Source organism: Sciurus vulgaris (genome assembly GCF_902686455.1).
Source record: "Sciurus vulgaris genome assembly, chromosome: 4".
Lineage (NCBI taxonomy): Eukaryota > Metazoa > Chordata > Mammalia > Rodentia > Sciuridae > Sciurus > Sciurus vulgaris.
In genome coordinates this window covers 42,302,743-42,310,371 of record NC_136464.1, presented here as the reverse complement: position 1 = coordinate 42,310,371, position 7,629 = coordinate 42,302,743, and positions in this window count along the sequence as shown.

Here is a 7,629-nt window from a genome sequence, read left to right as displayed (position 1 = left end):
TGCTCTTGTCAATCATTTTAACCAGAAGTTTCCCAACTCCCTTGGTCACTGTTCCTTTTATGCACAGGCTCTAATGATGTCTAGACCTGGGTTAAAAAAACCACCTGTTTTCCCCTTTGCTGCCCTGAGAACGCAGAAATTGCTGCACAAAATCCACTACACACGTTTGAATTCAGTCTTTGCAGTCTTTTTGGTCTCACTCCAAGTCCTTTATCTGTTCAGGTGTTCTTTTTCCTGTTCCCCACAGCAATGACTTTTGGTCGTCAGGGCCCCCACCAAGTCTCTGCCCTCATTCCCATGCTCTTAGCTGATGAATAAATGATCTATGTCGTCAGGAAAATGGAGCTCATGAAGCACAAACTCCTTCAACTTTCCTCCTATAACTTCTCTCATTCTGTCCCCACCTATTTCCCAGATTCAAACATCCCAAGCTTCAAGAGGACCACACTTGATCATAAAGTCCCAGATCCTGCCTTGCTATGAAATGTCCCTTGTAACCTCAGGTTTACCATCAATTATTCTCTCACTCGTGGTCCCTCAGAAAAGACTAAGCTCATAGTTCCCGCTTGACTCCTCCCTTAACAAACATTTTGAATTTCTATGCTTCTCATACCCTGCTTATGAAACATCCTCCTCCTTTGACTTCTGTGAGGACATACTCTTAGCCTTTAGGTGGATGCTCAGGATCTTCTCTTGGGAAACGATTTTCTTCTCATTCTACTCACTTCCCTTCCTCCACTAAGTAGCTTTTAGCCACATTCATAAATTCAAATACTATCTATATTAGTCTGTTTTCAGTTGCCCTAATAAAACACCTGAGTTTCAGTAATTTATAAAGAAAAGAGTTTCACGTAGCTCATAATTTATGAGATGAAGAGTCTGAGATCATGCAGCACCATCAGTTTGGCCTTTGTGGAAACACCCTGACTGCATTTGAACATGTGGGGAAATGACTGTGAGCAGAAGGGATCAATATGCGTGGCGGGGGATGACCCTTTATAAAGATCCACTCTTTTAAGGACTAACATTATAAACCTAGCATTAAGCCCTTCTGAGGACCGTGCCTCATGAATTGCCTTCCTCCAGGCCCACCTGTTAAAGATTCTACCACCTCTCAGCATTGCCGCACTGAGGGCCCAAGCACCCAGCTCATGCAACACTGGAGAAAAAAAAAACTATTCAAACCACAGCACCTTCTGTATGCTAATGACTCAGAAATCAACTTTCCAAGCCCAGACCTCAACTGCAAACCAGAGACCTGCAATTATATAGTAAAAATTATGTGTCAAAAAATGAACCCCACTGCTTCCTCTTCCTCTTAAATCTGATTTTTTGTAATCTTTAAGTTAATGATCAAATAATATTGATCAAATCACCTGAAGTAAAAATTTAAGAAACACATTTTATTCCTTCTGTTTGATTACCCCATACAAAGGCCGAGTTGATATTAAGTCCCATTGGTTTAATCTCCTTTATTCATTTTCAAATATTTATTTGAAATCCCTTCCAGGTGAAGTAAACAATCCCAGCAGTGTGATGCGCAACTCCAGGAACAGCATGCTTCATGCACAATATGACTCTGCGAGTCACAGTCATGGTGCTTTACGTGGGGGACATAAGAATATGCAATAGATGGTATTCCTTTCCCTTAAAGCTCTTAAAATCTAATGAAGGGGGCATGGTCATAAATAAGCCTCAAAAAAATTGAAAATCGCAAGGAAACATCAGAAAATGAATGAGTTAAGAACTGAAGGGTAAAAGAAACAGGAAGAGTTGAATAGAAGATAAATGAGCTCATGCAGAAGGTCCTGTAGGCAAATGCCCTGGGGCAGAAGCATCATAATTATCACTAAAACATAATTGTCACTAAAGGCTAATGGGTCTGAAGTAGAAATTGGTATGAAATTGTGCAAAAATTCTGAGAATTAGGGGAAAGCAGGTCACGCGAAGCCTAGACATATAGCGGAGCTATGTCTCTGTTCTGAGAGCATTGGAAAAGCAATTGAAGGCAGTTACAGATATTAAACATGAGCGAGGAAAGGGAGAGAGAAAATAGGAGGGAGGAAATCAAATCTGAATTTTTCAAAACGTATTCCATCTTGAGGGTGGCAGTCGTCTTGTTTAGGAGCAAAAGTAGAGGCAGGGCAGCTGCGGCAGTGTCTATGGCGGGACAGTAGTGACAACCTCTTGAGTCATTGTGAACCCAGCAAGTCTAGAGATAGGTAGATAGACTGGCGAGTTATTTAGGAAGTAAAAGCAAGAGGACACAGAGATGTGCGTAAGAGAGATAAAGAAGAGGACATCCCGTCAGATTCCAACAGAGGTTCCTGGCTTTTACAATTGAATGGATGATGGTGCCATTCACTGACTCGGAGAACAAGGGAGGATGATTATGTGATAAAGAAGAGCTGTTAGGGAGATCTTGATTTTAATTCTGGACATATAGGTTGGCAAGGACTTTCAACCTTCCAAGAGGAGATATGCATTCCAAGTCTGCAACTCAGGGGAGAGATGAGGCTGCATATAAATGTGTGTGCTGTCTGCATATAGATGATAACTGAAGCCATGGTGTAGATGAGAATATTCAGGGGGAAAAACTTGAGTGAACAGAGAAGAGAGCCCGGGACCAAACTCTGAGAACTCCAACATTCACTAGCTAAGTAAAAAAGAATGAGTTTAGAAAACAGAGGAGTAGAACAAAAAGAAGAGAGTATTGTCTCATGAAAACCAAATACAGAGAGTATTTTAAGAAGCAAGGAGTGATGATCACAACCAATGGGGACAACTGAGATTTCAAAAAAGAGGATTATGGAAACACCTATATTCAGAGAAGCTACTGGAAAATGGGATGATGGAAAACAATGGTTGAAGGATAAATGGAATATGAGAAGTAAGAACATTTTCTTTTGAGAAGTGCAATGAAAGAAGAGGAAAGACAGCAATAGCCAGAGGGAATGTGGGACTAGGATTTGACTTGCATTTAATGGAAAGGGCTTGAACACAATTAAAAGCTAATAGAAAAATCTAGTTAGCAGGAAGAATCTATGTGTAAGGCAATGGAAAGATCATCAATATGAGTTTGAATGCTCCTGGGCAAGCAGAAATAGAAAAATCTCATGTTCTGGATGAGGTGTGGCCTTGGCCCCAGGACAGAAGTCTTTTCTAGTATAATGGGAGATAAGAGGGAGAGAGTGAAGTAGCTGAATATCATTGATAGATTTGTAATCAAATAAAAGCAATTTCTTATTTGGTAGTTTCTGTTTTATTTCATTTTTTCTGTAAAGCGAAACTGTAGTAAAATAAATTAAGCAAGTTCTTCTGCTTTCCAAAAGACAAAACTGATGTACTTTCCCCTATTCCTCCCTCTAACTAAAACAATGGATATTATATAAAACAAATAAAGACAATTCTGAAAGATAGGGAGACTGGCTGGGGTCCCAGAATGTGAGGGATAATAGGACTGTGAGTTCCCTGGTGTTTCTTTTTGCCTCACATTCCCCAAACTTGGAGCTGAAAAAGCAGGCAACTAGAAACACCAGTGGACACAAACAAATGAGCCTGGAGAAAAGACTGCTCACTCCACCCAAAATATCAGGAAACAGCCTAGCAGGACAGAAAATTTTAGATAGTAATTGTTCTCCTTTAGCAAAGTATCACAGAAAAGGCTATGGCCCCCTCACACCTACACCAAGAAAAGCCAAGTAGGGAACTTAGCCATCTGCCCTTGTCAGGCTGTGATGAAGCATCTCTCTCCCACCTGAGGTTCTAAGAGAGGAAGGCAAATAGGGTGTCCGAGGATAAAAGCCCTTTAATCACTAGTGCAGCATCAGAGATCCAGTGCAAAGTCTGGGCTTTCATGACTGTCCAGTGTTAGAGATTGTGGCGGGCGAAACCCGGGGCCCAGGGTTACGCCAGGTGCATCTAAAGATGGCGACTGGCAGAGAGCAAACGGCCTCCTGATTATGCCTGGAGAACGGCAGGAAGCGTTTACAATTGGCTGCATGATAATCAGTTCAGCCGTCTAGCATGTGGACAGATATACTTTACATGTATGCTCAAACGAGTGATCACTTGACCTTTAACAGGACTGGATGGACATATCTGGTTACAATTGCTTATGCATGAGACTGCTTATATATTGAGGGTGTTATTTGAATAAAGGGGAAGCTGCTTCATGAACCTCTGAAGTGTACGTGTCTTCTGTCCCACTGGTCGGGCATAAGCACGAGAAGCGGCGCCGAGCCGCTTGGAGCAAGCCAGGCAAAGAAGCCGCAGTTTTTCTTAAGTGGCTCGAGCCACTTGAAGCAGCCCCGGTGGGAAGCAGCGGTTGTCAGTAAGATTTACCCCCATCATGGTGTCAGTGGGGGCCAAGAGGGGGAGAAACTTCAACTCCCCTCCAAAAGTAAGAGAGTATCCCAATCTTGAGTGTCAAAGGCCACGTTGTGAGTCTGCTCTTCCACCACCAGACCACAGTTACTCGGGAGCAGCTACACATTTTTTAACAGAGCAGTATTACTGAGAAGAGATCAGTTAAAACAGGCTTAAATGAGATCCACAGCCTGGTGTGTGGAGACACATCATAGTCAAACTTCTGAAATTTCAGATTTAAATGGAAGAAAATAACTCATCATACCAAGGACCAAGAAGATCTCAAACTATATAAAACAAGGTAGTCAGCATCAGCACCAAAATGTCAGAGATGTTAGAATTTTCTGACAAAGATTTTAAAGGGGTTATCATTAATAAAAATTCAGTAGGCAATTATGAACATGTTGAAACAAGAGAAAATAAGTGGGGAGAAGGAAAAAAAGAAAAGGAGGAAAGGAAGAAGGAAGAAAAGTCTCAGGAGGAAAACAGAAGATACAAATTACAAAGAAAAAGAAATATTGCAACTGAAAAATACAAAGATAAAATATAAAATGAAACAATGGATGGGCTCCCCGGCAGATTGGAGGGGACACAGAAAAGAGTAAGTGAACTTAACGACAGAATGATACAAATTACGCAATCTGAAAAAAAGAGGAAATGGGCTTACAAAAGGAACACGGATTTAGGCATCAGTGGGACTATTTTATTTATTTATTTATTATTTATTTATTTTTACAGACTACATTTTGATTCATTGTACAAAAATGGGGTACAACTTTTTATTTCTATGGTTGTACATGATGTGGATTCACACCATTCGTGTAATCATACATGTACTTAGGGTAATGATGTCTGTCTCATTCCACCATCTTTTATACCCCTGCCCCCTCCTCCCTCTCATTTCTCTATATGTAATCTAAAGTTCCTCCATTCTTCTCTTGCCCCCTGCCCCTCACCCCCATTATGTATCATCCACTTATCAGGGAAAACATCCAACCTTTGGTTTTGGCTTATTTCATTTGGCATTATATTCTCCAATTCTATCCATTTACCTGCAAATGCCATAATTTTATTTTTCTTCATGAGTGAATAATATTCCATTGTGTATATATATACCATTTAAACAGATTTAGCATTCATGTCACCTGAGTTCCATAGATGAAGAGACAGAAATAAGACTGAAAGTTTTTCAAAAAAATAATAGCTGAAAACTTTCAAAATTTCACAAAGTAGATAAATCTAGAGATTTAAGAAGCTGAGTGAAACCCAAGCAGGATAAACCCAAAGAAATCCACATGTATACATACACCACAAACTTCTGAAAACTAAAGTCAGAAAATATTTCAAAAACAGTGAGAGAGAAACAGTTTGAATAACAGAAAATTTCTTATCCGAAACCATGGTTCCTGGAAGAAAGTGATGAAATTTCCCAAGTACTGAAGGAAAAGTGTCATCCTTGAATTCTATGTCCAAGAAAATACCTTTTAACAAATTAGGGGAAATCCAGGAAGTCTCAGAAGAAAACTAAGAGGCCTTGTCCCTAGCACGCCTACACTAACAGAAAGCCTAAAGGAAACTAAACAGAAACAAATTTTAAAAGGAATCTTGAAACATCAGGAAGAAAGAAAAGAACTAGTAACTGAAAACAGCTAAATTCAATAGCCTTTCCTTTTCCTCTTAAGTTTAAAAACTTATGTTTAATGGCTGAAGAAAAAGATTAAGCACAATTTAATATGGTCCTAAATGAGTGTGTTGAAAAATTATAAGGTAATTCTACTACAGAAGGCAGGGTTAAAGGATAGAAAGGAGTGTGAACTGATGTTTCATTCCACCTGGTAAAAAGACACTGGTGGAAAGACAGAGGCAAGTTATGCCTGAGGCATGTGACATCTAGAACAAATATGAGGAAAATCATGCCAAGCAATGCATTCAAAAGGACTACTTAAAGGAAAAGGGGTTTGAAAAAAGATTTATCTAATCCATAGGAAGGCAGAAAAAAAGAGGCAAAGAAATGAAAACAGTAAAGAGCAAAGAAAAAAATGATAGACTTAGATTCTAGAAAGCTAATAATTACAATAAGGGACAGTTATTTACAGAGGTCATTTGAAAATTATCCTGTTACATGTTGTTTATTTGAAAATTAAAACAATGATATAGGCTGGTTAGAAGTAAAAGGATAGACAACATATTCCATGTAAACATTTATCAAAAGAAAGCAGGAATGACTTTATCAATAGCAGATAAAAGTATACTTTAGAGGAAAGAGAATTTTTACCTGACATGAAGAAAGATATTACATAATTTTAAAAGTATCGACACTCCAAACAGATGAAGCAATCCTAGATATGTGTGTGTGTGCACCAAACATTGGAGCTGCAGATTATTTGAAGCAAAAAGTGATAGAACTAAGAGGGAAAATAGACAAATTCACAGAGTTGGAGACTCCAGTCATCCCCATACCAAAACTTAATAGAAAAATTACACGACAAATTATTAAACATATAGGAGAAATCACAATATCTGATCGAAAGGCTCTAGTCAACATTTATAATACACCTCACAGAATAGCACCAGAATAAACACTCTTTTCAAATGCTCACAAAACATGCAAAAAGAAAGAATACATACTGAACTGAAAAATTATCTGCAACAAATTCAAAAGAATTTTAATTATGTAGAAATTATGTAGAATTTAAATTATGTTCTTCTATATCAATGAAAATTACACTAAAATTCAGTAACAGAACTGTAACAGGTAACATCTGCAAACACTCAGAAACTAAACAACACACTTCCAAATAACCTATATATCACGGAGAAAGTCTCTAGGGAAAAAAAAAATCATTGAATGGGAAATCAAAATTTATGAGATGCAGCTATAGCAGTGCTCAGAGAAAAAATTATAGCACTAAATGCAGACATTGGAAAAGGGGAAGTGTCAAAATGATAACATAAGTCCTTACCTCAAAAGCTAGGAGCAAAAAGTAAAATCTAAAGCAAGCAACAGGTAGGAAAAAAAAAAGGGGGGGGGGGTAGAAATCAATGTGATTGGATACAGAAAAGCAATGTAGAAAAATTGATGAAATAAACATCTGGTTCTATTAGATATCAATAAAATTGACAAACCTCCAGCAACACTGAAAAAAAAGTAGAAAACACAAATTACTAATATTAGGAAAGCAAGCAGATATCACTGCAGAAATGGCAAACACAATAAAGGACAATAAGAAAATAATACGAACAACTCTGTAGTCCCATTTT